This window comes from Somniosus microcephalus, unplaced genomic scaffold (genome assembly GCF_052327205.1).
Source record: "Somniosus microcephalus isolate GS21.2 unplaced genomic scaffold, FLI_Smic_1.0 unresolved_chr1, whole genome shotgun sequence".
Classification (NCBI taxonomy): domain Eukaryota; kingdom Metazoa; phylum Chordata; class Chondrichthyes; order Squaliformes; family Somniosidae; genus Somniosus; species Somniosus microcephalus.
The window spans coordinates 53,404,074-53,430,995 of NW_028225179.1; the positions used below are offsets into that span (position 1 = coordinate 53,404,074).

General features: G+C 45.6%; 5 non-coding genes across 5 annotated transcripts; 1 reads left to right on the plus strand and 4 right to left on the minus strand.

Annotated features, from left to right (window-relative positions):
* Positions 1 to 1,722: 1,722 nt before the first annotated feature.
* On the minus strand, positions 1,723 to 1,804 carry trnas-uga (transfer RNA serine (anticodon UGA)). Its single transcript has one exon. It is a non-coding gene; the product is annotated as a tRNA-Ser (tRNA).
* Positions 1,805 to 6,638: 4,834 nt separating this feature from the next.
* Positions 6,639 to 6,720, minus strand: trnal-uaa (transfer RNA leucine (anticodon UAA)). Its single transcript has one exon. It is a non-coding gene; the product is annotated as a tRNA-Leu (tRNA).
* A 3,592-nt stretch (positions 6,721 to 10,312) lies between these two features.
* On the plus strand, positions 10,313 to 10,386 carry trnat-cgu (transfer RNA threonine (anticodon CGU)). The gene has a single exon. It is a non-coding gene; the product is annotated as a tRNA-Thr (tRNA).
* A 1,206-nt stretch (positions 10,387 to 11,592) lies between these two features.
* Positions 11,593 to 11,674, minus strand: trnal-uaa (transfer RNA leucine (anticodon UAA)). Its single transcript has one exon. It is a non-coding gene; the product is annotated as a tRNA-Leu (tRNA).
* A 10,319-nt stretch (positions 11,675 to 21,993) lies between these two features.
* trnat-cgu (transfer RNA threonine (anticodon CGU)) lies at positions 21,994 to 22,065 on the minus strand. Its single transcript has one exon. It is a non-coding gene; the product is annotated as a tRNA-Thr (tRNA).
* Positions 22,066 to 26,922: the final 4,857 nt, after the last annotated feature.

Genomic DNA, 26,922 nt, shown 5'->3' on the forward strand with positions numbered 1-26,922 from the left:
CTGTTTATTAGTTATGAATCACCTTGACGTGCAATGGTGGCATTTGTGACGTCAGATTAAAAGGCAGCCTCTTGGAAACACGTTGGAGTCACAGTTTCTTTTGCACAGAATTGAAACTGAAACTTTTAAGATGGAATATTGTATTTGCTGCAGCACAATAAACAAAATCGTGTTATAATTGTTGGCTTATTTGTTCCCCAGTGTCAGAGGAAGAGTTGTCTGATCCCCCCATTTATTTCATATAAGACACAAACAGTCAGAATCACCTCACAGATTGGCACTGAGATAAATTAAGCGGGAGATACAGACAGCAATGGGACACATGGCGAAATGAACAAGAGAGCTGGAGAAATAAGAAACGGCCTGAGAGTCCAGAAGACAGTGACCGGAAACTGATAGACATCAGTGAGTGGTGGCGAGAAGTTGTGTCTGCAGTCTACCGCGTGTCTTAGCTGGTCAAAGCGTCTGTCTACTTGAAGAGGAGATCCTGGGTTCGATTCCCAGCGGGGCCTTTCTTTAATGAATCTCCAGGGGTGAGTTTCTTCTCGTGTGAAAAGGCTACAATTCTTTTAAATGTAACTGTGTCTGCACCAGTTCCCATTCTGGATGAAGGCTCCAGTCGCTGCGAGGTCTGGGTCGAATTTCACCGCTTCAGTATTTCTGGCGGAGCTGATATTGGACTCTTCACCAAAAATCCATGTTTCCCAAGCAGTGCCATGCGATACTTTGTAGAGCTCCAGTTGTTGATGTGTGGTGCCGTGCTCGTATAGTGATTAATGCTCTGCATTCTGGCCGCAGCAACATCGGCTCCAAACCGAAACATAACGCAGACTTTTCTTCCTTCCACAATTAATAGCCCTGCTTTAATTACCCCCTTCAACTTGATTGTAATTTTCCTGCGGTATTTCCTAAATCTAACATTCACTTTCAGCCACTTAAACTGCGAAGTGTGCTCTGCTGCCACCGCTCTTCCTGGGCCACATGTCCCATACGCCCCAATCTGAGTCGGTGCTTTGATACCAGTCGATACATTTAGACCTGCGGGACCTCTCGACAGTCAAGCTCTGCGAAAGCAGGGCCGGCCTTCGGAACCAATGCAGCCCGATGATACAAGAAAATTCCTCGGGAAATGAAGCTTCAAACTTTTCAAACAAATCGTTTTATTGACATAATAATACAAGTTTTACAGAGAGAGACTTGTACAACCTCAGTGGTGCAACTCAGAACTCAGAATGTTCAATTCTTCTGCTTCGGGAGAGGGAGAGATGAATTATGAGTTGGTGTCCTCCTTGTTTTTTTTCTGGTCAGTCTTCCAGATCTCCACTCCGTTTGTCTGTCTCCTGGCCTGTCTCCTGGAATGTGTTCTGCTTTTCACTTTAGAATGGCTGCTCTTGGACCATTGCTGCTGACAGAAACAAGCCTTCCAGTGACTTTCCATTCTCTCTCTCCCATGGTTACACAGACTGATGCTACCGGACAGCACCGAGTGTATGTGAAGGGACCTCAGAGACTGTCGAGGCCTCCTCATCTGGAGCTTCCAGATAATCTGCAGAAAACTTTTGGAATTCGGTCAGCAAACCTTCTTGAAGTAAGTGATCCAGTTGTCTCGGCAATCCTTTAGTTTCCTTAAAACCGGCATTTAAAATTCCAAAATCCTCCCAGAGGGAGCAGATTGAAGAAAATAATTTATTCGAAGTAATTAATTATCATAATGAGAAAACCCGCTGCGAGCAGGGTTCGAACCTGCGCGTGGAAACTCCATTGGATTTCAAGTCCAACGCCTTAACCACTCGTCCATCGCAGCCGCGAAAATATCGGCTCCAAGATACTAAATTCTCAAATCGCTGACCCTGTTTATTGTTGGCGATGACGGTTTCGTGATATTTAATTTGCTGCAAATTCAGCAAGTCCAGAAGAATCGCAGCGATCATTACAATGAAAGAAAACTTCCGATATTTAACGGTATGTAAGATGTTGAGAACAGTATGGAATATTCCGCAGGGTAATGAAAATAAACAGCAGAAACATTGTGTTCTGCTCCCACATGACTCAGATCAGTCACAGCCTCTGCTCCCTGCCCGCCGCCGCCTGCAGAAACCTTGTCTCCAGATTACAAACTGATTCTAGGTCGGAGATAAATATTCAGGGTAGAGCCTAAACACAGCGGGTGGGAGCAAATAATAAAGCAGTTATTTTAGACCAGAGACAACGATAAATGTCCTATATTGCTCACATGCATCAATTTGTGAATCTGACATTAAATGGGTTGAAATGCATTGGGGAGATTTAAACTAGATTCGGCGTCAATAGTTTCCAAGTTGATCTTTCCTGTGTCTCTCTTGCCTCTCTGCCCCCTTCCTCCCACAGGCTGCCGGTTTATAAACCTTGTTTTAAATCTGCTGCTTGCTGGGCCAGTGCATTCCACAGTCTCACAACCCTTTCGACAAATACCCTTTCAGTGCTTGACTTCTCTGTTTATTAATTATGAATTAGCTTGAGGTGCAATGGTGGCGTTTGTGACGTCAGATTAAAAGGCAGGCTATTGGAAACACTTTGGAGTCACAGTTTCTTTTGCCCAGAATTGAAACTGAAACTTTTAAGATGGAATATTGTATTTGCTGCATCACAGTAAACAATATCGTGTTATAACTGTTGGCTTATTTGTTCCCCAGTGTCAGAGGAAGAGCTGTCTGATCCCCCCATTTATTTCATATAAGACACAAACATAGGGTAATCATTCAGAATCACCTCACAGATTGACACTGAGATAAATTAAGCGGGAGATACAGAGAGCAATGGGACATATGGCGGAATAGACAAGAGAGCTGGAGAAATAAGAAACGGCCTGAGAGTCCAGAAGACTGCGACCGGAATCTGATAGACATCAGTGAGTGGGGGCGAGAAATTGCGCCAACATTGGGTCCCGTGGCTCAGCTGGTCAAAGCGTCTGTCTAGTAAATTAGGAGATGCTGGGTTCGATTCCCAGCGGGGCCTATTTTTACAGAATCTCCAGGGGTGAGTTTCTTCTCGTGTGAAAAGGCTACAATTCTTTGAAAAGTAACTGTGCCTGCTCCAGTTCCCATTCTGGATGAAGGCTCCAGTGGCTGCGAGGCCTGCGTTGAATTTCACCGCTTCTGTATTTCTGGCGGTGCTGATTTTGGAATCTTCACCAAAAATCCATGTTTCCTAAGGAGAGCCATGCGATACTTTGCAGAGCTCCAGTTGTTGATGTGTGGTGCCGTGCTCGTATAGTGATTAATAATCTGCATTCTGGCCGCAGCAACTTCGGCTCCAAACCGAACCATAACTCAGACTTTTCTTCCTTCCACAATTAATAGCTCTCCTTTACTTTCCCCCTTCAATTTCATTGTAATTTTCCTGCGGTATTTCCTTCATCTGACATTCACTTTCAGCCACTTAAACTGCTAAGTGTGCTCTGCTACCACCACTCTTCCTGGGCCTCATGTCCCATACGCCCCAATCTGAGTTGGTGCTTTGAAACCAGTCGATACATTTCGACCTGCGGGACCTCCCGACAGTCAAGCTCTGCGAAAGCAGAGCCGGCCTTCGGAAACAATGCAGCCTGATTCAGAAAATTCCTTGGGAAATGAAGCTACAAACTTTTCAAACAAATCGTTTTATTGACATAATAATACAAGTTTTACAGAGAGAGACTTGTACAACCTCAGTGGTGCAACTCAAAACTCAGAATGTTCAATTCTTCTGCTTCGGGAGAGGGAGAGATGAATTATGAGTTGGTGTCCTCCTTGTTTTTTTTCTGGTCAGTCTTCCAGATCTCCATTCCGTTTGTCTGTCTCCTGGCCTGTCTCCTGGAATGTGTTCTGCTTTTCACTTTAGAATGGCTGCTCTTGTAACATTGCTGCTGACAGAAACATGCCTTCCAGTGACTTTCCATTCTCTCTCTCCCATGGTTACACAGACTGATGCTACCGGACAGCAGCGAGTTTATGGGAAGGTACCTCAGAGACTGTCGAGGCCTCCTTATCTGGAGCTTCCAGACAATCTGCAGATAACTTTTGGAATTCGGTCAGCAAACCATCTTGAAGTAAGTGATCCAGTTGTCTCGGCAATCCTTTAGTTTCCATAAAACCGGCATTGAAAATTCCAAAATCCTCCCAGAGGGAGCAGATTGAAGAAAATAATTTATTTGAAGTAATTAATTATCATAATGAGAAAACCCGCTGGGAGCAGGGCTCGCACCTGCGCGGGGAAAAACTCATTGGATTTCAAGTCCAACGCCTTAACCACTCGGCCATCGCAGTCGCGGAAATAGCGGCTCCAAGATACTAAATTCTCAAATCGCTGACCCTGTTTATTGTTGGCGATGACGGTTTCGTGATATTTAATTTGCTGCAAATTCAGCAAGTCCAGAAGAATCGCAGCGATCATTACAACAAACGAAAACTTCCGATATTTAATGGTATGTAAGATGTTGAGAACAGTATGGAATATTCTGCAAGGTAATGAAAATAAACAGCAGAAACATTGTGTTCTGCTCCCACATGACTCAGATCAGTCACAGCCTCTGCTCCCTGCCCGCCGCCTGCAGAAACCTTGTCTCCAGATTACAAACTGATTCTAGGTCGGACATAAATATTCAGGGTAGAGCCTAAACACAGCGGGTGGGAGCAAATAATAAAGCAGTTATTTTAGACCAGAGACAGCGATAAATGTCCTACATTGCTCACATGCATCAATTTGTGAATCTGACGTTAAATGGGTTGAAATGCAGTGGGGGGATTTAAAGTAGATTCGGGGTCAATAGTTTCCAAGTTGATCTTTCCTGTGTCTCTCTTGCCTCCCTGCCCCCTTCCTCCCACAGGCTGCCGGTTTATAAACCTTGTTTTAAATCTGCTGCTTGCTGGGCCAGTGCATTCCACAGTCTCACAACCCTTTCCACAAATACCCTTTCAGTGCTTGACTTCTCTGTTTATTAGTTATGAACCACCTTGAGGTGCAATGGTGGCGTTTGTGACGTCAGATTAAAAGGCAGGCAATTGGAAACACGTTGGAGTCACAGTTTCTTTTGCCCAGAATTGAAACTGAAACTTTTAAGATGGAATATTGTATTTGCTGCATGACAGTAAACAATATCGTGTTATAACTGTTGGCTTATTTGTTCCCCAGTGTCAGAGGAAGATTTGTCTGATCCCCCCATTTATTTCATATAAGACACAAACATAGGGTAATCATTCAGAATCACCTCACAGATTGACACTGAGATAAATTAAGCGGGAGATACAGAGAGCAATGGGACATATGGCGGAATAGACAAGAGAGCTGGAGAAATAAGAAACGGCCTGAGAGTCCAGAAGACTGCGACCGGAAGCTGATAGACATGAGGGAGTGGGGGCGAGAAATTGCACCAGCATTGGGTCCCGTGGCTTAGCTGGTCAAAGCGTCTGTCTAGTAAACAGAAGATCCTGGGTTCGATTCACAGCGCGGCCTAAAGGCTGCAATTCTTTTAAAAGTAACTGTGCCTGCACCAGTTCCCATTCTGGATGAAGGCTCCAGTGGCTGCGAGGCCTGCGTTGAATTTCACCGCTTCTGTATTTCTGGCGGTGCTGATTTTGGAATCTTCACCAAAAATCCATGTTTCCTAAGGAGAGCCATGCGATACTTTGCAGAGCTCCAGTTGTTGATGTGTGGTGCCGTGCTCGTATAGTGATTAATAATCTGCATTCTGGCCGCGGCAACTTCGGCTCCAAACCGAAACATAACGCAGACTTTTCTTCCTTCCACAATCAATAGCTCTCCTTTACTTTCCCCCTTCAATTTCATTGTAATTTTCCTGCGGTATTTCCTTAATCTAACATTCACTTTCAGCCACTTAAACTGCTAAGTGTGCTCTGCTACCACCGCTCTTCCTGGGCCACATGTCCCATACGCCCCAATCTGAGTTGGTGCTTTGAAACCAGTCGACACATTTAGACCTGCGGGACCTCCCGACAGTCAAGCTCTGCGAAAGCCGAGCCGGCCTTCGGAACCAATGCAGCCCGATTATACAAGAAAATTCCTTGGGAAATGAAGCTTCAAACTTTTAAAACAAATCGTTTTATTGACATAATAATACAAGCTTTACAGAGAGAGACTTGTACAACCTCAGTGGTGCAACTCAAAACTCAGAATGTTCAATTCTTCTGCTTCGGGAGAGGGAGAGATGAATTATGAGTTGGTGTCCTCCTTGTTTTTTTTCTGGTCAGTCTTCCAGATCTCCACTCCGTTTGTCTGTCTGCTGGCCTGTCTCCTGGAATGTGTTCTGCTTTTCACTTTAGAATGGCTGCTCTTGTAACATTGCTGCTGACAGAAACATGCCTTCCAGTGACTTTCCATTCTCTCTCTCCCATGGTTACACAGACTGATGCTACCGGACAGCAGCGACTGTATGGGAAGCTACCTCAGAGACTGTCGAGGCCTCCTTATCTGGAGCTTCCAGACAATCTGCAGATAACTTTTGGAATTCGGTCAGCAAACCTTCTTGAAGTAAGTGATCCAGTTGTCTCGGCAATCCTTTGGTTTCCTTAAAACCGGCATTGAAAATTCCAAAATCCTCCCAGAGGGAGCAGATTGAAGAAAATAATTTATTTGAAGTAATTAATTATCATAATGAGAAAACCCGCTGCGAGCAAGGCTCGAACCTGCGCGGGGTAACCCCATTGGATTTTAAGTCCAACGCCTTAACCACTCGTCCATCGCAGCCGCGAAAATATCGGCTCCAAGATACTAAATTCTCAAATCGCTGACCCTGTTTATTGTTGGCGATGACGGTTTCGTGATATTTAATTTGCTGCAAATTCAGCAAGTCCAGAAGAATCGCAGCGATCATTACAATAAAAGAAAACTTCCGATATTTAACGGTATGTAAGATGTTGAGAACAGTATGGAATATTCTGCAGGGTAATGAAAATAAACAGCAGAAACATTGTGTTCTGCTCCCACATGACTCAGATCAGTCACAGCCTCTGCTCCCTGCCCGCCGCCTGCAGAAACCTTGTCTCCAGATTACAAACTGATTCTAGGTCGGAGATAAATATTCAGGGTAGAGCCTAAACACAGCGGGTGGGAGCAAATAATAAAGCAGTTATTTTAGACCAGAGACAGCGATAAATGACCTATATTGCTCACATGCATCAATTTGTGAATCTGACATTAAATGGGTTGAAATGCAGTGGGGGGATTTAAAGTAGATTCGGGGTCAATAGTTTCCAAGTTGATCTTTCCTGTGTCTCTCTTGCCTCTCTGCCCCCTTCCTCCCACAGGCTGCCGGTTTATAAACCTTGTTTTAAATCTGCTGCTTGCTGGGCCAGTGCATTCCACAGTCTCACAACCCTTTCGACAAATACCCTTTCAGTGCTTGACTTCTCTGTTTATTAGTTATGAATCACCTTGAGGTGCAATGGTGGCGTTTGTGACGTCAGATTAAAAGGCAGGCTATTGGAAACACGTTGGAGTCACAGTTTCTTTTGCCCAGAATTGAAACTGAAACTTTTAAGATGGAATATTGTATTTGCTGCATCACAGTAAACAATATCGTGTTAGAACTGTTGGCTTATTTGTTCCCCAGTGTCAGAGGAAGAGTTGTCTGATCCCCCCATTTATTTCATATAAGACACAAACATAGGGTAATCATTCAGAATCACCTCACAGATTGACACTGAGATAAATTAAGCGGGAGATACAGAGAGCAATGGGACATATGGCGGAATAGACAAGAGAGCTGGAGAAATAAGAAACGGCCTGAGAGTCCAGAAGACTGCGACCGGAAGCTGATAGACATCAGTAAGTGGGGGCGAGAAATTGCGCCAGCATTGGGTCCCGTGGCTTAGCTGGTCAAAGCGTCTGTCTAGTAAACAGGTAGATCCTCGGTTCGATTCCCAGCGGGGCCTATTTTTATAGAATCTCCAGGGGTGAGTTTCTTCTCGTGTGAAAAGGCTACAATTCTTTTAAAAGTAACTGTGCCTGCACCAGTTCCCATTCTGGATGAAGGCTCCAGTGGCTGCGAGGCCTGCGTTGAATTTCACCGCTTCTGTATTTCTGGCGGTGCTGATTTTGGAATCTTCACCAAAAATCCATGTTTCCTAAGGAGAGCCATGCGATACTTTGCACAGCTCCAGTTGTTGATGTGTGGTGCCGTGCTCGTATAGTGATTAATAATCTGCATTCTGGCCGCGGCAACTTCGGCTCCAAACCGAAACATAACGCAGACTTTTCTTCCTTCCACAATCAATAGCTCTCCTTTACTATCCCCCTTCAATTTCATTGTAATTTTCCTGCGGTATTTCCTCAATCTAACATTCACTTTCAGCCACTTAAACTGCTAAGTGTGCTCTGCTACCACCGCTCTTCCTGGGCCACATGTCCCATACGCCCCAATCTGAGTTGGTGCTTTGAAACCAGTCGATACATTTAGACCTGCGGGACCTCCCGACAGTCAAGCTCTGCGAAAGCCGAGCCGGCCTTCGGAACCAATGCAGCCCGATTATACAAGAAAATTCCTTGGGAAATGAAGCTTCAAACTTTTCAAACAAATCGTTTTATTGACATAATAATACAAGCTTTACAGAGAGAGACTTGTACAACCTCAGTGGTGCAACTCAAAACTCAGAATGTTCAATTCTTCTGCTTCGGGAGAGGGAGAGATGAATTATGAGTTGGTGTCCTCCTTGTTTTTTTTCTGGTCAGTCTTCCAGATATCCACTCTGTTTGTCTGTCTCCTGGACTGTCTCCTGGAATGTGTTCTGCTTTTCATTTTAGAATGGCTCCTCTTGTACCATTGCTGCTGACAGAAACAAGCCTTCCAGTGACTTTCCATTCTCTCTCTCCCATGGTTACACAGACTGATGCTACCGGACAGCGCCGAGTGTATGGAAAGGTACCTCAAAGACTGTCGAGGCCTCCTTATCTGGAGCTTCCAGACAATCTGCAGAAAACTTTTGGAATTCGGTCAGCAAACCTTGTTGAAGAAAGTGATCCAGTTCTCTCGGCAATCCTTTAGTTTCCTTAAAACCGGCATTTAAAATTCCAAAATCCTCCCAGAGGGAGCAGATTGAAGAAAATAACTTATTTGAAGTAATTAATTATCATAATGAGAAAACCCGCTGGGAGCAGTGCTCGAACCTGCGCGGGGAAAACCTCATTTGGATTTCAAGTCCAACGCCTTAACCACTCGGCCATCGCAGTCGCGGAAATAGCGGCTCCAAGATACTAAATTCTCAAATCGCTGACCCTGTTTATTGTTGGCGATGACGGTTTCGTGATATTTAATTTGCTGCAAATTCAGCAAGTCCAGAAGAACCGCAGCGATCATTACAATAAACGAAAACTTCCGATATTTAACGGTATGTAAGATGTTGAGAACAGTATGGAATATTCTGCAGGGTAATGAAAATAAACAGCAGAAACATTGTGTTCTGCTCCCACATGACTCAGATCAGCCACAGCCTCTGCTCCCTGCCCGCCGCCTGCAGAAACCTTGTCTCCAGATTACAAACTGATTCTAGGTCGGAGATAAATATTCAGGGTACAGCCTAAACACAGCGGGTGGGAGCAAATAATAAAGCAGTTATTTTAGACCAGAGACAGCGATAAATGTCCTATATTGCTCACATGCATCAATTTGTGAATCTGACATTAAATGGGTTGAAATGCAGTGGAGGGATTTAAAGTAGATTCGGGGTCAATAGTTTCCAAGTTGATCTTTCCTGTGTCTCTCTTGCCTCTCTGCCCCCTTCCTCCCACAGGCTGCCGGTTTATAAACCTTGTTTTAAATCTGCTGCTTGCTGGGCCAGTGCATTCCAAAGTCTCACAACCCTTTCTACAAATACCCTTTCAGTGCTTGACTTCTCTGTTTATTAGTTATGAATCACCTTGAGGTGCAATGGTGGCGTTTGTGACGTCAGATTAAAAGGCAGGCTATTGGAAACACGTTGGAGTCACAGTTTCTTTTCCCAGAATTGAAACTGAAACTTTTAAGATGGAATATTGTATTTGCTGCATCACAGTAAACAATATCGTGTTATAACTGTTGGCTTATTTGTTCCCCAGTGTCAGAGGAAGAGTTGTCTGATCCCCCCATTTATTTCATATAAGACACAAACATAGGGTAATCATTCACAATCACCTCACAGATTGACACTGAGATAAATTAAGCGGGAGATACAGAGCGCAATGGGACATATGGCGGAATAGACAAGAGAGCTGGAGAAATAAGAAACGGCCTGAGAGTCCAGAAGACTGCGACCGGAAGCTGATAGACATCAGTGAGTGGGGGCGAGAAATTGCGCCAGCATTGGGTCCCGTGGCTCAGCTGGTCAAAGCGTCTATCTCGTAAACAGAATATCTTGGGTTCGATTCCCAGCGGGGCCTATTTTTATAGAATCTCCAGGGCTGAGTTTCTTCTCGTGTGAAAAGGCTACAATTCTTTTAAAAGTAACTGTGCCTGCACCAGTTCCCATTCTGGATGAAGGCTCCAGTGGCTGCGAGGCCTGCGTTGAATTTCACCGCTTCTGTATTTCTGGCGGTGCTGATTTTGGAATCTTCACCAAAAATCCATGTTTCCTAAGGAGAGCCATGCGATACTTTGCAGAGCTCCAGTTGTTGATGTGTGGTGCCGTGCTCGTATAGTGATTAATAATCTGCATTCTGGCCGCAGCAACTTCGGCTCCAAAGCGAACCATAACTCAGACTTTTCTTCCTTCCACAATCAATAGCTCTCCTTTACTTTCCCCCTTCAATTTCATTATAATTTTCCTGCGGTATTTCCTTCATCTGACATTCACTTTCAGCCACTTAAACTGCTAAGTGTGCTCTGCTACCACCACTCTTGCTGGGCCACATGTCCCATACGCCCCAATCTGAGTTGGTGCTTTGAAACCAATCGATACATTTCGACCTGCGGGACCTCCCGACAGTCAAGCTCTGCGAAAGCAGAGCCGGCCTTCGGAACCAATGCAGCCCGATTCAGAAAATTCCTTGGGAAATGAAGCTTCAAACTTTTCAAACAAATCGTTTTATTGACATAATAATACAACTTTTACAGAGAGAGACTTGTACAACCTCAGTGGTGCAACTCAAAACTCAGAATGTTCAATTCTTCTGCTTCGGGAGAGGGAGAGATGAATTATGAGTTGGTGTCCTCCTTGGTTTTTTTCTGGTCAGTCTTCCAGATCTCCATTCCGTTTGTCTGTCTCCTGGCCTGTCTCCTGGAATGTGTTCTGCTTTTCACTTTAGAATGGCTGCTCTTGTAACATTGCTGCTGACAGAAACATGCCTTCCAGTGACTTTCGATTCTCTCTCTCCCATGGTTACACAGACTGATGCTACCGGACAGCAGCGAGTGTATGGGAAGGTACCTCAGAGACTGTCGAGGCCTCCTTATCTGGAGCTTCCAGACAATCTGCAGATAACTTTTGGAATTCGGTCAGCAAACCTTCTTGAAGTAATTGATCCAGTTGTCTCGGCAATCCTTTAGTTTCCTTAAAACCGGCATTGAAAATTCCAAAATCCTCCCAGAGGGAGCAGATTGAAGAAAATAATTTATTTGAAGTAATTAATTATCACAATGAGAAAACCCGCTGCGAGCAAGTTTCGAACCTCCGCGGGGTAACCCCATTGAATTTTAAGTCCAACGCCTTAACCACTCGGCCATCGCAGCCGCGAAAATATCGGCTCCAAGATACTAAATTCTCAAATCGCTGACCCTGTTTATTGTTGGCGATGCCGGTTTCGTGATATTTAATTTGCTGCAAATTCAGCAAGTCCAGAAGAATCGCAGCGATCATTACAATGAAAGAAAACTTCCGATATTTAACGGTATGTAAGATGTTGAGAACAGTATGGAATATTCTGCAGGGTAAAGAAAATAAACAGCAGAAACATTGTGTTCTGCTCCCACATGACTCAGATCAGTCACAGCCTCTGCTCCCTGCCCGCCGCCTGCAGAAACCTTGTCTCCAGATTACAAACTGATTCTAGGTCGGAGATAAATATTCAGGGTAGAGCCTAAACACAGCGGGTGGGAGCAAATAATAAAGCAGTTATTTTAGACTAGAGACAGCGATAAATGTCCTATATTGCTCACATGCATCAATTTGTGAGTCTGACATTAAATGGGTTGAAATGCATTGGGGGGATTTAAAGCAGATTCGGGGTCAATAGTTTCCAAGTTGATCTTTCCTGTGTCTCTCTTGCCTCTCTGCCCCCTTCCTCCCATAGGCTGCCGGTTTATAAACCTTGTTTTAAATCTGCTGCTTGCTGGGCCAGTGCATTCCACAGTCTCACAACCCTTTCGACAAATACCCTTTCAGTGCTTGACTTCTCTGTTTATTAGTTATGAATCACCTTGAGGTGCAATGGTGGCGTTTGTGACGTCAGATTAAAAGGCAGGCTATTGGAAACACGTTGGAGTCACAGTTTCTTACGCCCAGAATTGAAACTGAAATTTTAAGATGGAATATTGTATTTGCTGCATCACAGTAAACAATATCGTGTTATAACTGTTGGCTTATTTGTTCCCCAGTGTCAGAGGAAGAGTTGTCTGATCCCCCCATTTATTTCATATAAGACACAAACATAGGGTAATCATTCAGAATCACCTCACAGATTGACACTGAGATAAATTAAGCGGGAGATACAGAGAGCAATGGGACATATGGCGGAATAGACAAGAGAGCTGGAGAAATAAGAAACGGCCTGAGAGTCCAGAAGACTGCGACCGGAAGCTGATGGACATCAGTGAGTGGGGGCGAGGAATTGCGCCAGCATTGGGTCCCGTGGCTTAGCTGGTCATAAGCGTTTGTCTAGTAAACAGGCGATCTTGGGTTCGATTCCCAGCGCGGCCTATTTTTATAGAATCTCCAGGGGTGAGTTTCTTCTCGTGTGAAAAGACTACAATTCTTTTAAAAGTAACTGTGCCTGCACCAGTTCCCATTCTGGATGAAGGCTCTAGTGGCTGCGAGGCCTGCGTTGAATTTCACCACCACCTTCTCAAGGCCAATGAGGGATGGGCAATATGTGCTGGCCTTGTCAGCGATGCTCACATTCCAGGAGGGAATAAAAAGAATAGCATTGCCACGCACGATACCGCTTAATAAAGGGATTGTTGATGAAGAATATGACTCACTAGATGCTGCTTGACCCAATCAATGCTTCCTATATCACATATTTTTATTTTGATCTTTGCAGCAAGCATTTCTTTGGTAAAACCCGAAAATAAACATAATTGTGGCAGCGGTGGGATTTGAATCCACTCCGCTGAAAAGACTGAAAATTAAATCCAGCGCCTTGGAACGCTCAGCCAGGCTAGCACGTCATTGCTATCTCACTTCTGATGCTGGGGACTGACAACTGAAAGCTGACTTTCCTGTTGCTTTTGCTTTGGGTCCAGGGATTTGCATTGAGAAAGAAGGAAAGAAAAGATCTCTCTGTGCTGTGTTTACGGGGCGCGGTGGTTGAGAGGTTAAGGAGGTGGACCGTTAATCGACTCCGCTCTACACGCAGGGTTTCGAAATCTAGCGTTGTTGCATTTCAGACTAGATTTTTTTTCATTACTTCAACATATCCAAGGCTCCTGCATCTGAGTGCCATCTTTGCCCAATCCGCAGTGGGGAGTTTTGTTTTGCTGCCTCGCTCTATTTTCTCAAATCAGCAAGGACCTCATTCCCGCCCAAACTGTTCCTTGCACGGAGGTGTTGAAATTGTAAGTTATGACCCACGTGAAGTATCAGTCACAGTGGGCAGTGATGTCCTGGTAAAATGAGTATTTCTTCACAGATGCTGGCTGAGCTGCTGAATATTTCCAGCTTTTTCTGTTTTTAATTTTGTGCTTTCACTGTAGCAGTTTACCTGACAACACAAAACTTGCCTCAAGGGCGGAGCTCCAAGCAAAACGTTTCAGTGGTCTTCTCACACACAAAGTCCACTTAACTTTCCTACACACACTGTGAAGTCAGCCGGTTCCGCCCATATTGGCCTGAGCCACGGCATTCAAAACACTCTTTGCACCTGGTATCAGGGAGTCTAAAAGTTTCTCAGAGGGGATTGCGAGAGCAAAGGTCAGCTCAGAGGATGTGAGGGAATTGAAGGGTTCCTGAGATAGTATCAAGGGGGTATGAGGGCTTTGAGTGGATACCAGAGAGAGTAGTGGACTCTGTGGCGGTATCAGGGAGGTTAGAGACTCTCAGGATGTATCAGAGCGCGTAAGGGACGCTTCGGATGTTTCAAAGAGTGTAAGAGACACTGAGGATCTATCAGCGAGGGTGAGCAATGCTATGGAGATATCAGAGTGGGTAATGAATACTCAGGTTGTATCAGAAAGATTGAGGGACACTTGGGAGGTAGCAGAGAGATTATGTGACGCGGAAGCGGTGTCAGAGAGGCTGGTGGAACAAGAGTTGTTTTTTTTATAATTATCACATTTCTAAATGTCAACATAGTTACTAAAAACAAATGTTGAATCCGAATGGAACAGATAGTCTACCGTACCCCACGTGGGGCAATGAGAAGGTAGAATCGTGCCGGACTGGACATTTTCAGACCTCAGAAATACATTTATAACTGACACAGATCACCCACCAATACATTAATAACTAGCTGAAGTGCCCGGCGGTGCCGAGGCGTTTTCGAGGGAATGTTGTTGTTGGAAGAGAGAGAGAGAGAGCGACTGGGGGGAAGAGAGAGAGTGACTGGGGGGAAGAGAGAGAGCAACTGCGGGAAGAGAGAGAGCGACTGGGGGGAAGAGGGAGAGCGACTGGGGGGAAGAGAGAGAGCGACTGTGGGGAGGAGGGGGGAAAAGAGAGGGGGGAAGGGGCGGGGGGAAGGGGAGGGGGCGAAGGGGAAGGGGGAAGGGGAGGGGGGAAGGGGAGGGGGGAAGGGGAGGGGGAAGGGGGGAAGGGGAGGGTGAGGGAAGGGGGAAGGGGGGGAAGTGGAGGGGGGAAGGGGAGGGGGGAAGGGGAGTGGGAATGGGGGGAAGTGGAGGGGGGAAGGGGGGGAAGGGGAGGGGGGAAGGGGAGTGGGAATGGGGGGAAGGGTAGGGGGGAAGGGGGGAAGGGGAAGGGGGGGAAGGGGAGGGGGAAGGGGGGAAGGGGAAGGGCGGGAAGGGGAAGGGGGAAGGGGAGGGGGAAGGGGAGGGGGAAGGGGAAGGGGGAAGGGGAGGGGGAGGGGGAAGGGTGGAAGGGGAGGGGGAGGGGGGGAAGGGGAGAGGGAGGGGGGAGAGGGAGGGGAAGGGGAGGATAAGGGGGAGAACCCCCGAGCCCCCTGATCCCCGAGGCTCGCCCCCCCCATCTCCCGAGCCCCCTGATCCCCGAGGCTCGCCCCCCCCGAACTCCCGAGCCCCCTGATCCCTGCCCCCCCGAGGCTCACCCTGGCAGCCCCCACCAACCCCACCACCGATCTCCGGATACCCAATCTTCCGAAATCCGGCCCCCCGCCCTCCGGAGCCCCGCCCTCCCGAGCTGGCTTCAAGACCGCCGATTGCGGCTGTGAGAGACGGCTGGCGGACCCGGTTGCCGGGGTAACCCTTCCCGCTCACCAAGCCCCGGCCGAGATCCGCACTCCCGAGAGCCCCGCCGACCCCCCGCCCGAGCCGACCGGGGAACAGAGAGACGCCACGTCTCAGCTGCTCCTGCTGTGCGCGCACCCTGACCCTCGTGGCTGACGCCGTTGCCCCGGGTAACGTGACACCGGGGGGCGCGGGGGGGGGGGGTGCTGGTGAGGAGCTTAGCAGAAACCGTGGGACAATTACCTAGCTCGGGCCTGGCTGGGCAAGAAAGGCCCAGGCTTTCAGGCCTAACAAAAACGGGGAAAGGTAGGAAAAAGAATCTTCAGGTTAGAGAAAATACTTACAAATGAGTCTAGTTTTTTTTAAAACAATTTAATAAAAACAATTTTATTTTGCTGGAAATGTATATTTGAAAAGAAAGAAGCAGAAAGCAGGAAAAAGAATGGAAGCAAGATGGCGGATACTCACCTCAGTTCAGAACGATAAGGCCCGCCCACACACGCACCGATTGGTCGACCGTCAGGTCACCAAACCTCGAGGTCACTCTGTCGCTAATGAGCGGATAATGAGATGCTAATGAGCGGAATGTTGAAGGTTTTTCGGATACCGCGGGCGCGATTTTTGCCCGGCTGAAACGTAAATACGCTTAAGACCGTTTTGGAAGAGGTAAGCTTTCTTTTGACGTAACGCACGCGTAGGTACGCTCTATAACTTTCGAGCGCATACCAGACAGACGCACACGTGAGGACAGACAGAAGGACAGACAGATCGACCGCTTTATATATATATAGATAATACAGACACATCTAAGTATATCAGCAAACTACAGAGACGCAAAATCACTTACATTCAGCACAACAGCAACTCACAAATACATCTTTATCTAACATGGACACATCCGATTATATTTACAAGGACCACAGGTAATTGATTGCTAAGAAAGACATTAATTGATGTCTTTAAAGGCTTGATATCAATATCGTGGTTTGCAGTGACCTTCTTCCAGAACCGTTGGAGATTGTTGTGGACTGATTTCGGTCCTGTCCGATAACTTCTTGCGTGGATTACTGCAAATTTGAGCATAATGGATTGATTCCACGGGCCCTGTTCTGTTTACTCCCAACACAATACATACTTACAACCAATAAAACAAATCTGCCGTGGATGGAAGTCGGCTTCGTTTTCTGGAAGCAATAATCAAAAGGGCCGAAAAATGACCTCTCGCAAAATCGTGCTATATAAACAAAGGATTAAACGTCAGAAGTGGGATGCGAGCCAACACCTCCAGGAGCAACCCCGACCTAAACACCTGAGACCGACTGATCATCCTGACTTACTTTTCCAATCATACTCACGTCCCCTCCCTCACCTCTTTTTCTGGAACATTGATGACTGTATCGGTGCTGTTTCCTGCTCTTGCCCTGAACTAGAAAATTTCCTTCACTTTGTTTCCAATTTCCACCCGTCCATCACCTTCACATGGTCCATCTCTGACTCTTCCCTTCCCTTCCTCGACTTCTAAGTCAACATCTCTGTGGATAGGTTATTGACAAACATTCACTATAAGCCCACTTCCTCCCACAGCTACCTGGACTACACTCCCTCACACCCTGCTTCCTGTAAGGACTCTCTTCCATTCTCCCAGTTTCTCCATCAGCGCCACATCTACTCTGACGATTCCCCCTTCCATACTAGTTCCTCTGACATGTCTTCATTTTTCCTCAACTGAGGATTCCCCGCTACTGTGGTTGACATGGCCCTTAGCCATGCCCGTTCTATCTCCCGAACTTCTGCCCTCACCTCTGCCCCTCCCTCCTGCAACCACCATAGGGTTCCCCTACGCTTTCACCCCAACAGCCTCCACATTCAACGGATCATCCTCCACCATTTCTGCCACCTCCAGCGTGATCCCACCACCAAACAAATCTTCCCCTCACCTCCCCTTTCACCATTCTGAAGGGACCGCTCCCTCCGCGATACCCTGGTCCACTCCCCTATCACCCCAATCACATCTTCCCCTTCACCCGTCACCTTCCCGTGCAAGCGCAGGAGATGCAACGCATGCCCTTATACCACCTGCTTCCCACTGTCAGGGGCCCCAAACATCACTTCCAGGTGAAACAGCGATTTACTTGTACTTCTTGCAATTTACTATAGTGTACTCGATGCTCACGATGGGGTCTTCTGTACACTGGGGAGACCAAACGCAGATTGGGTGGCCTTTTGCAGAACACCTCCATTCAGTCCGTAAGGGTGACCCGGAGCTTCGGTCGCCTGTCACTGTCATTTTCCGCTGCACTCCCGCTCAGACCTCACCGTCCTAGGCCTCTTACATTGTTCCAATGAAATTCAAAGTAAGCTCGAAGAACAGCACTTCGTCTTTTGATTAGGCACTTTACAGACTTCTGGACTCAACATAGAGTTCAACAATTTCAGACCATAACATCGGCACCTAGCATGAATATTTTTTTCCACACTTCTTTTTTGTTTATTTGTGTTTTATTTTCTTCGCTCCCACATGGCAGCTGCCTTTCCTTCTGTCAGGGCAATTTACACTTCATCTAGAGCCATCTTTTGTTTCTTAAGCTGCCCCATTACCAGCTCCTTTTGCCTTGAATATCGGTTAATGTCTCTTACCCTCTACTGCCTCCTATCCTATCACAGACCATCCTTGTTGTTCTTTCATTCCCTCCCCCTTTCCCAGCACCTACACTTGCTTTAAAATCTGTTCTTTCTCCTGCTTTTTTCCAGTTCTGACGAAACGTTAACTCTGGTTCTCTCTTCACAGATGCTGGCTGACCTGCTGAGTATTTCCAGCATTTTCTGTTTTTTTCCTGTAACATTATCCAGTGATTTCCTCACTGAGGCAAGTAAAACGTTTCATTTCATTCGGTCCTCGCCAACTGTTGCTTGAAGGCCGATTGACCTGGATTCAATCTCCACGGATTTTATGTCGCTGTGCTCGGTGTATGAGGAGGCTTCGCCAGGCCATATTGTATCTTGCTTCCCAAGGATGGACAGCAATGCGCTGCCTTCGCTGCAGTAGGGTCCCCCAGGGGTGGGTATTAGCACCATCACTTTTCCTGTTATATATAAATGACCTGGACTTGGGTATCGGGAGCAAATTTCAAAGTTTGCTGATGGGTTGGCAACATTTTAAATATTCAGCAGGGCAGCATTCGGCATTCGGGATCCTTGATATTATAAACAGGGAAATAGAGAACAAAAGCAAGGAATCTATGCTCAAACTTCATAAAACATCATTTAGGCATAAGGTTGAGTAGTGTGGCAAATTCTGGGCACCACAGTGAGGAAGGATGTAAAGGCCTCAGAGAGTCTGCAGTAGAGATTTACTAGAATGGCACAAGGGATGAAAGACTTCTGTTATGTTTAGAGATGAGGAAACATTAATACGCAGCGATATTTTAGATCTGTAATGCACTGCCTGAAAGGGTAGTGGAAGCAGATTCAATCGTAACTTTGAAAATGTAATTGGATAACTACTTGAAAAAAATACTGGGCTATGGTGAAATTGCAGGGGAGTGGGATTAATTGTTTCGCTCTTTCAAAGAGCCGGCACAGGCACGATGGGCCGAATGCCCACTTCTGTGCTGTAATATTCTACCATTCTGTAATATCGACCTCCACAACGTCAGCTATAGGCGAGAGATGCAAAGTTGTGCACAACTCTGCTTCAGTGGTATCGTGTTCACCAGAGATGGGCTGTAATGCGCTGACTGAGGCCACATTCGCGGCTTCTTGCCAGCAGCGGGTGATTGAAGAGAGCTGCTTTTCGCGGCCTCACTCATTCGGGGTTCTGGAAAACGGCAACAAAACGATGGATTTGATGGCATGTCTGAAATGCAGCTTCGGACAGTTGTTATTAACCGAGGCAGCCCTGCAGGATCTTATAATGATCTCTCAAATATCAACTGAAACCAGTCAGGATGTAAGTATCATTTTGCTTTTCCAAAATAAACGGTGTGACTTTCATTGTGGAAACCTGGATAGAGTCTGGTCTGGCTCACTGCGGAAATATGCATGTCACAGCTAACCAGCTCTCCTGCAACCAGTGCAGCCTCCCATTGGCCTTTCGGAGACTTGTCTGCTAAGATGAAATCTGATTTCCGTGAAGCCAATCTCAGGCTTTTATATATTTTTGATGTGCCTGCTTCCGATCGCAGGGTTAATGGTGGGAATGTCAGCTCTGCCCAGCTGGCAATGTTTGTAGCACATTTCCTTTCAGTCAAAACACACGTTGAAATCTGAAACTGTGAGCCAATAATGTAAAGATTACCCGATCGTTCGTAGAACCATTAATTTTTGAGCTCACGGCCGACCGTGTTAACTGATTGTCCCACAGAGGCAAAACCCTTTCCATATTGAAACAATGATTCACCGAGCTACAGCATCAGGTTACAGCAACCAATAAGGATCGAACATATATTACGAATTACGTTCGGTCTGCTGCAGATAAGCGGAGCATTGGGGACTGTATTTTGTACATTCCGAATACCAACGCCCTTTCACGCCAGCCCAAAGTTCGATTCCCATTCTGAGCCCTCTTTCACAGTTCGATGACTTCCATCGTATGTCCAAGTTTGCTGACGGCACCAGGTTAGGCAGCACAGTAAGTAGTGTAGATGGAAGCAGAAATTTGCAAGGGAACATTTATACTTTAAGTGAATGGGCAAAACTGTGGCTGACGGGGTTCAATGTGGGGAACTGTGAGATCATTCACTTTCGAACAAAGAAAGGTGGATTAGAGTAATTTCAAAATGGCAAATAGTTAGGAACTGTGGAGGAGCAGAGAGATTTAATAGTCCACGTAGAGTAATTACTTCAAACTACCGGACACGTACAAAAAAATGCTAGGTTCATGGAATATTAGCCTTAATCTCAAGATGGCGGGAATACAAAGGGGCGGAAGTGCTGCTGGAGGACTACAGGAAAGATAGGGAAATGGTGCAGGGGGAGGAGTAGCCTTAGTGATTCAGGATGAAATCAATTCAATGTTAAGGAGGATATAACGAGAGGTAAACAGACAGTGGAGAATTTATGGTTAGAATTAAGAAATAGGAAACGATTTAAGACTGAGCGATTAAGACAGTGGGATTTGTGTATAGGCTCCCTGGTCGCTGGTCTGAAGTGCTAGATTGTATAAATGCAGCAATTAGACAAGCGCGTCATAAAGGCAGTGTTGTATTAATGGGGGATATTAACTTTCACAGAGATTGGGGTAAGCAGACTAGCACTTATCAGAAAGGTTTTTTAAGTGTGTCCGGGATAGTTTTCTACAACGATATGTCCTAGAACCAAGAAGGGGGCATGCCATATTAGATTTAGTAATGAGTAACAAGCCAGATTTATTCATCAGATTTAGCGTACGTGAAACTGTATTTAATAGTGATCATAACATGTTCGAGTTCACCGCAATGTTTGAGAGGGAGAAATGCAAAGCAGCTACAAAGATTCTACGTTTTGGCAAGGCCGTCTTCAACAAGACAGAGCCTGGCCACAATAAACTGGGCAAATCTGTTCACAAGTAAAACGACAGAAGTGGGAGGTGTTCTGAAATAATTTAAGATGAAATTGAATCAGTTTAAACATCTGAGGGGCAATAACTTTACTGGCCAAAAAATAGGCATGGGCGGCTAGAGGTAAGAGACCACATTAAAATAAAAGGAGAAGCAAACACAAATGCAAAACATTGCAGCGATCCTGGTGAATGGGAAAGTTACAAAGAACAGCAAAGGGTCACAAAGCAGATAGTAAGAGCTACAAAGGGGGAGTATGAAGAGAAAGAGACTGGTGAAATGGGCAGACACATGGCAGAGATAGTTAACGTAGAGAAGTGCAAAGTGATATATTTTGGTCGGAAGAATGAGGAGAGGCAATGCCAACTAAATGGTAGAACTTTAATGGGGCCGATTATTTCGTTTAATCGGCTCCCTCTGCAGACCACTGGCCCCGAAACCACTCAGAATGCTCTCCCCTGCAATTAATTAACCAGCTCTAAATGGTACAATTTGAAAGAGGGTGCACGAACTGGAACACATGGGGTGTGCGCACACAAATCATTGAAGGTGGCAGGATAAGTTGAGAAAGCTGTGTAAACGGATTTGAGACCCTGTCTTTTATTAATAGCTGAATAGAGTATAAAAGCAAGGAAATTATGCTAAACATTTATAAAGCACTGGTGAGGCCTCACCTGGAGTATTGCGTTCAATTCTGGGCACCACACTTTACGAAAGAAGGCAAGGCCTTGGAGGGAGTGCAGAATCGATTTATTGGAATGGTACCAGGGATGCGGGACCTCATTTATGCAAAGAGACTGGAGAAGCAGGGATTTTTCTCTTTAGAGCAAAGAATGTCAAGAGGAGAGTTGAAAGAAATGTTCAAAGTTATGAATGTATTTGATAGAGATAAAAAGGAGAAACATTAAAAATGTCAAATTAAATGCGATAAACGTCCCGAGGCGTAGATGGGAGTCGAACCCATGCTCTTCGGTTTACGAGACCGACGCCTTACCACTTAGCCACTATGCCGCATGTCAGAGTTTAACTTGAGCTTCATTAGCACCGAACCCCGAATCATTTCAATGAGGTTGAAACAGAACAGGCACTTGAACACAGAAATAAACTGAGATAGTGGAGCAGGCAAATAACAGCCTCATTTACATGAATCCTTCAATAAAACCTTTCAGATAATTAGAGAAACATACATCACAGAAGGAGGCCATTTGCCCCGTCGTGCTCTTGAAAGAGCAATCCAATTATTCCCAGCTCTTTCGCCATATCCCTGCAAAATTTTCCAATTCAAGTATTTATCCAATTCCTTTTTGAAAGTTACTATTGAATCTGCTTCCAGCACCATTTCAGGCAGAGCATTACAGATTATAATAACTCGCAATGTAAAAAAATGTTTCCTCATCTGCCCTCTGGTGCTCTTTCCAATTACATTCAGTTTGAGTCCTCTGTTGTCCTCTGGGTGTTGCCAGGACTGGAGAATGTTGGCGTTGAGGAAAGATTGGACAGACTGGAGTTGTTTTCTTTGGAACAGGGGAGGCGGAGGGGAGACTTAATTGAGGGGTATAAAATTATGAGGGGCCGAGCTAGAGTGGATAGGAAGCACCTATTTCAGTTAGCAGAGAGGTCAATAACAAGGAGCCATAGATTTAAAGTAATTGGTAGAATGATTAGAGGGGTGTTCAGGAGAACTTTTATCACCCAAAGGGTGGTGGAGGTCTGGAACGCACTACCTGAAATGGTGGTAGAGGCAGAAACCCTCACCATATTTGAAAAGTACTTGGATATGCACTTGATGTGCCGTAAACTGCAAGGCTACGGACCAATAGCTGGAAAGTGGGATTAGGCTGGATAGGTCTTTCGTCCAGAGCCGATGGCCCTCCTTCTGTGCCGCAAATTTCTAGGGTTCTATGATTCTAACAGGTAGTGAGTTCTCCTAGGTGTCCTGGGCATATCTGTGTCCGAGAGCCAACATCACCAGTGGGATCTTGCTGTGTAGAAATTGGCAGCCGTGTTTTCATACATTACAAGCAGTGACCACGCTTCAAAAAGTACTTCATTTTCTGTAAAGCAATTTTTTTTTAAACATTCGCCATTCATGCGATGTGGGGGTCGCTGGCAATACTAGCATTTATTGACCATCCCCAATTGCCCTTGAGAAGGTGGTGATGAGCGCCTTTTTGAACCACTGCAGTCCGTGAGGTGAAGATACCCAGAGTGCTGTTAGGGAAGGAGTTCCCGGATTTTGACCCAGCGACAATGAAGGAACGACAATATATTTCCAAGTCAGGATGGTGCATGCCTTGGAGGGGAACTTGCAGGTGTTGGTGTTCCCATGCACTAACTGCTCTTGTCCTTCTAGGAGGTACAGGCATCGGTTTTGGGAGGTGCTGTGGAAGAAGCTTTGGCACTTGTGTAGCGCGATTGTTACTTTCTACGTATCAACTCAAGCCTGAATGTTGTCCAGTTCTTGCTGCATGCAGGCCAGGATTGCTTCATTATCTGATGGGATGGGAATGGAACTGAACACTGTGCAATCATCGCTGAACATCCCCACTTCTGACCTTATGATAGAGGGAAGGTCTTTGATGAAGCAGGTGAAGATTAACTCCTGCAGTGATGTCCCGGTGCTGATATGATTGGCCTCCAACAACCACAAGCATCTTCCTTTATGTTAGGCATGTGTCCAGCAGAGGAGTTTCCCCCTACCCCACGTCCCCCGAAAGATTCCATTGACTTCAATTTTACTCGGGCTCCTTGATGCAACATTCGGCCTAATGCTATTTTGATGCTAAGAGCAATCACTCTCACCTCGCCTTTGGCCATGTTAGGATCAAGGGTGTAATGAGGTCTGGATCCTAGTGGTCCTGTCGGGACTCAGACTGAGCATTCGTGAGCAATCCGGACGTCCCATGGTCGTGAAAGCTGCTATAGGAGAGCGAGTTTTCTTTTTCACTATTTAAAAACTACTAACAATTGCGTGATGTTTATTTGTAGTAACAGATGGTCATCGGGCTGAAACCTTAACTCCAACTTCCTCTCCCCACAGACCCTGCCAGGTTGTCCCAGCAAGGCCCATTCATAAATGTTGATATTAAATAAATTGTTCCTTCTATCGTCATTAATGACTTAGAAAACACAATATAGAGCCATATATCCAAATTTGCCGATGATACAAAGGTTGGTGCTACGGTAAGTCGTGTAGCCAGCAGCATATAATTACAAAGATATATTGATAGCTTAAGTGAATGGGCGAAACCGTGCCTGATGGATTTCAATGCAGGTAATTATGTCGTCATTCATTTTAGACCAAAAATGTAGATCGGAGTATTGATTACATGGTGCACAGATCGGAACAGTGGAGTTCCGAAGTTATTTCGGGTTCATGCACACAGACCACTAAAAGGTAGCAGTAAGGTACAGAAATAATCAAGAAATCGCACAGCATATAAGGCTTTATAACGAGAGGCTAGAATATAAAGGAGAGGAAGTTATTCTACAGCTAACAGATACCTGGTTCTATGTACAGTTCTGGGCACCGGCCGTTAGAAAGTATAGATTGACAATGGAGGGGTTGCAGTGCACATTCACCAAAACGTTACCAGCGCTCCAAGGGTTAAAATATGAGGAGCGATTACATAAACTTGGCTTCTACTTCCTGGAATTTAGAAGGTTGTAGCATTTGATTGAGGTTTTTAAGATTTTGAAACGAATTGATAAGGTAGATAGAGAGAAATCATGTTTAGCCGTTGGTGGCGGAGTCTAGGACAAGGGGACATAATTGTAAAATCAGAGGCAGGCCATTCGGGGAAGAAGTTAGGAAGCATTTCTGCACGTGAATGTTGGCAGCAGTGTGGAACTCTCTCCCACAAAATAGCAGTATATGCCAGCTCAACTAATAATGTTAACCTGAGATCGGTACGTCTTTGCTAGACATGCGTTGAAATGATGTGTTGCCAAAGCAGATGGATGGAGTTAAGACACAGCTCAGACAGGAATTCAGTGAATGGCGAAAAGGCTCAAGGGGCTGAATGGCCTCCTCCTGTTCCTATGTTCAGAACACCAATTGTAAATGAAGAAACGCTGTCTTGAAGGGTGAATTATAAATATGGCACCATCCCTTGCAGAGATCAAATGACTTTTAATCCATTTCATACCAAAATTGGCTGGATGTTTTATTTTCAACCCCCGTTGCCTGAGCATCTACCAGAAGTGGGGTTCGAGCACACGCAAACACACTTCTATTAGAATTTAATCTAACGCCTTAAAAACTCGGCCATCCTGGTGATAGAATCCGTGCCGCGCAGTGCTTGAAAATTCGACAAATCCCTTGCAGACTCTAAATTTAGTTTTCAGCGCCGAGCAAACTACACGTCAGCATAATCTAAAAATGTGAGAGGATAAAGACATTTTCTAAAGCTACGGACGGTGAAAAGCTGGACTGCAAAAGCACAGCAGCTGGGCAAGTGATGCATTGAACTGATCGTGCGTAACTAAACAAGAACTCCCTCGGCTTTACACCATAGACCATGTAACCCTCCCGTTCAACACCGAACGCCTATGAAGGAATAATGTTAAAATGCACGTGAAACACTCAGGATCAGCAAGCTGTAAACTGAACCAGCGCTTAAAGGGTTAACACGTGAGGTGCAGAGTAAAATGATGTGGGGGGGCGATGGAGAGAGTGACGGAGAGAAGGTAATAGTTGGACGGATAAACAGTGACCCAATTAGAAAAGCTTACAGAAAGTGACTGAGGCTGAGTGAGACATACAGAGAGACTGACACCAGGAAATAAATACAGCAACAGAGAGAAATAGAGCGAATCATAGAGCGAGAAAAAGAGAAACATCACATTAAAGGTGAGAAAGTCGCTGCCGGCACGGGCGTGAATTGGAGACGTGACCTGCGGTTTACCGGTGAAAACACAAGGTCACTGAGGTAGAGGATTGTCGCATCATAGAAGCATAGAATGGCGCACTTTCCCCACAGCCCTGCACATTGTTCGTCATCAAGTATTTATCCAATTCCCTCCTGGCTATTGCATCAGCGATCCGATCTGCTTCCACCAACAGTTCAGACAATGAATACCAGACCATAACTACCCTCTGAGTAATAAAAAAACTCATCGCCTGAGTAATAAAACAATCTAATCTCACCTCGCGTTCTTTTGCCAATTAAATTAATAATTTAAACCTGAGATCGATAGTTTTCTTTTAGACAAGGGTACGAATGGATTAGACGTTCAAAGCAGGTGGGTGAAGGTAAGATCCAGGTCAGCCATGATCTCACTGAATGGTGGAATATGCTCGAAGAGTTGAGTGGCCCACTCCTTTTCCTATTTTCTGTCAATCGGCGGAGCACCTGCTGTAAATGTAGCAACGCTGCCTGGAAATGTGAAATATAAATATTGAAATTTTCTTTCCAATGATTACAATACTTCGATGAGTTATCACAATCGATAACATCCAACATTGGGGGGCTCAGAATTCACACGTAATGACGTACATTCAATCTTCACTCAGATCCCTTAACCACTCGGCCATCCTGGTGATATAAACAGCGACGCGCAGTTGTACACAATTCAACAAATTCCTTTCACGTCAAAATACAAATCCATTGATAATGCCAGTGATTTGAAAGCTGCTGTGGGAAAAATAACATCACTTACATTCTTGTTTCCTGGTCCTCACCGTCTCCCTTTCACTGTGGGCGTCCAATCCCGTTACACCTCCATCCCCCACCAGGACGGCTGGATGACCCTCCGCTTCTTCCTTGAACGGAGGCCATCACAGTCACCATCCACTACCAACCTCCACCGCCTGGCTGAACTTGTATTGAACTTACATTGAACTACTTCTCCTTTGAATCTACTCAC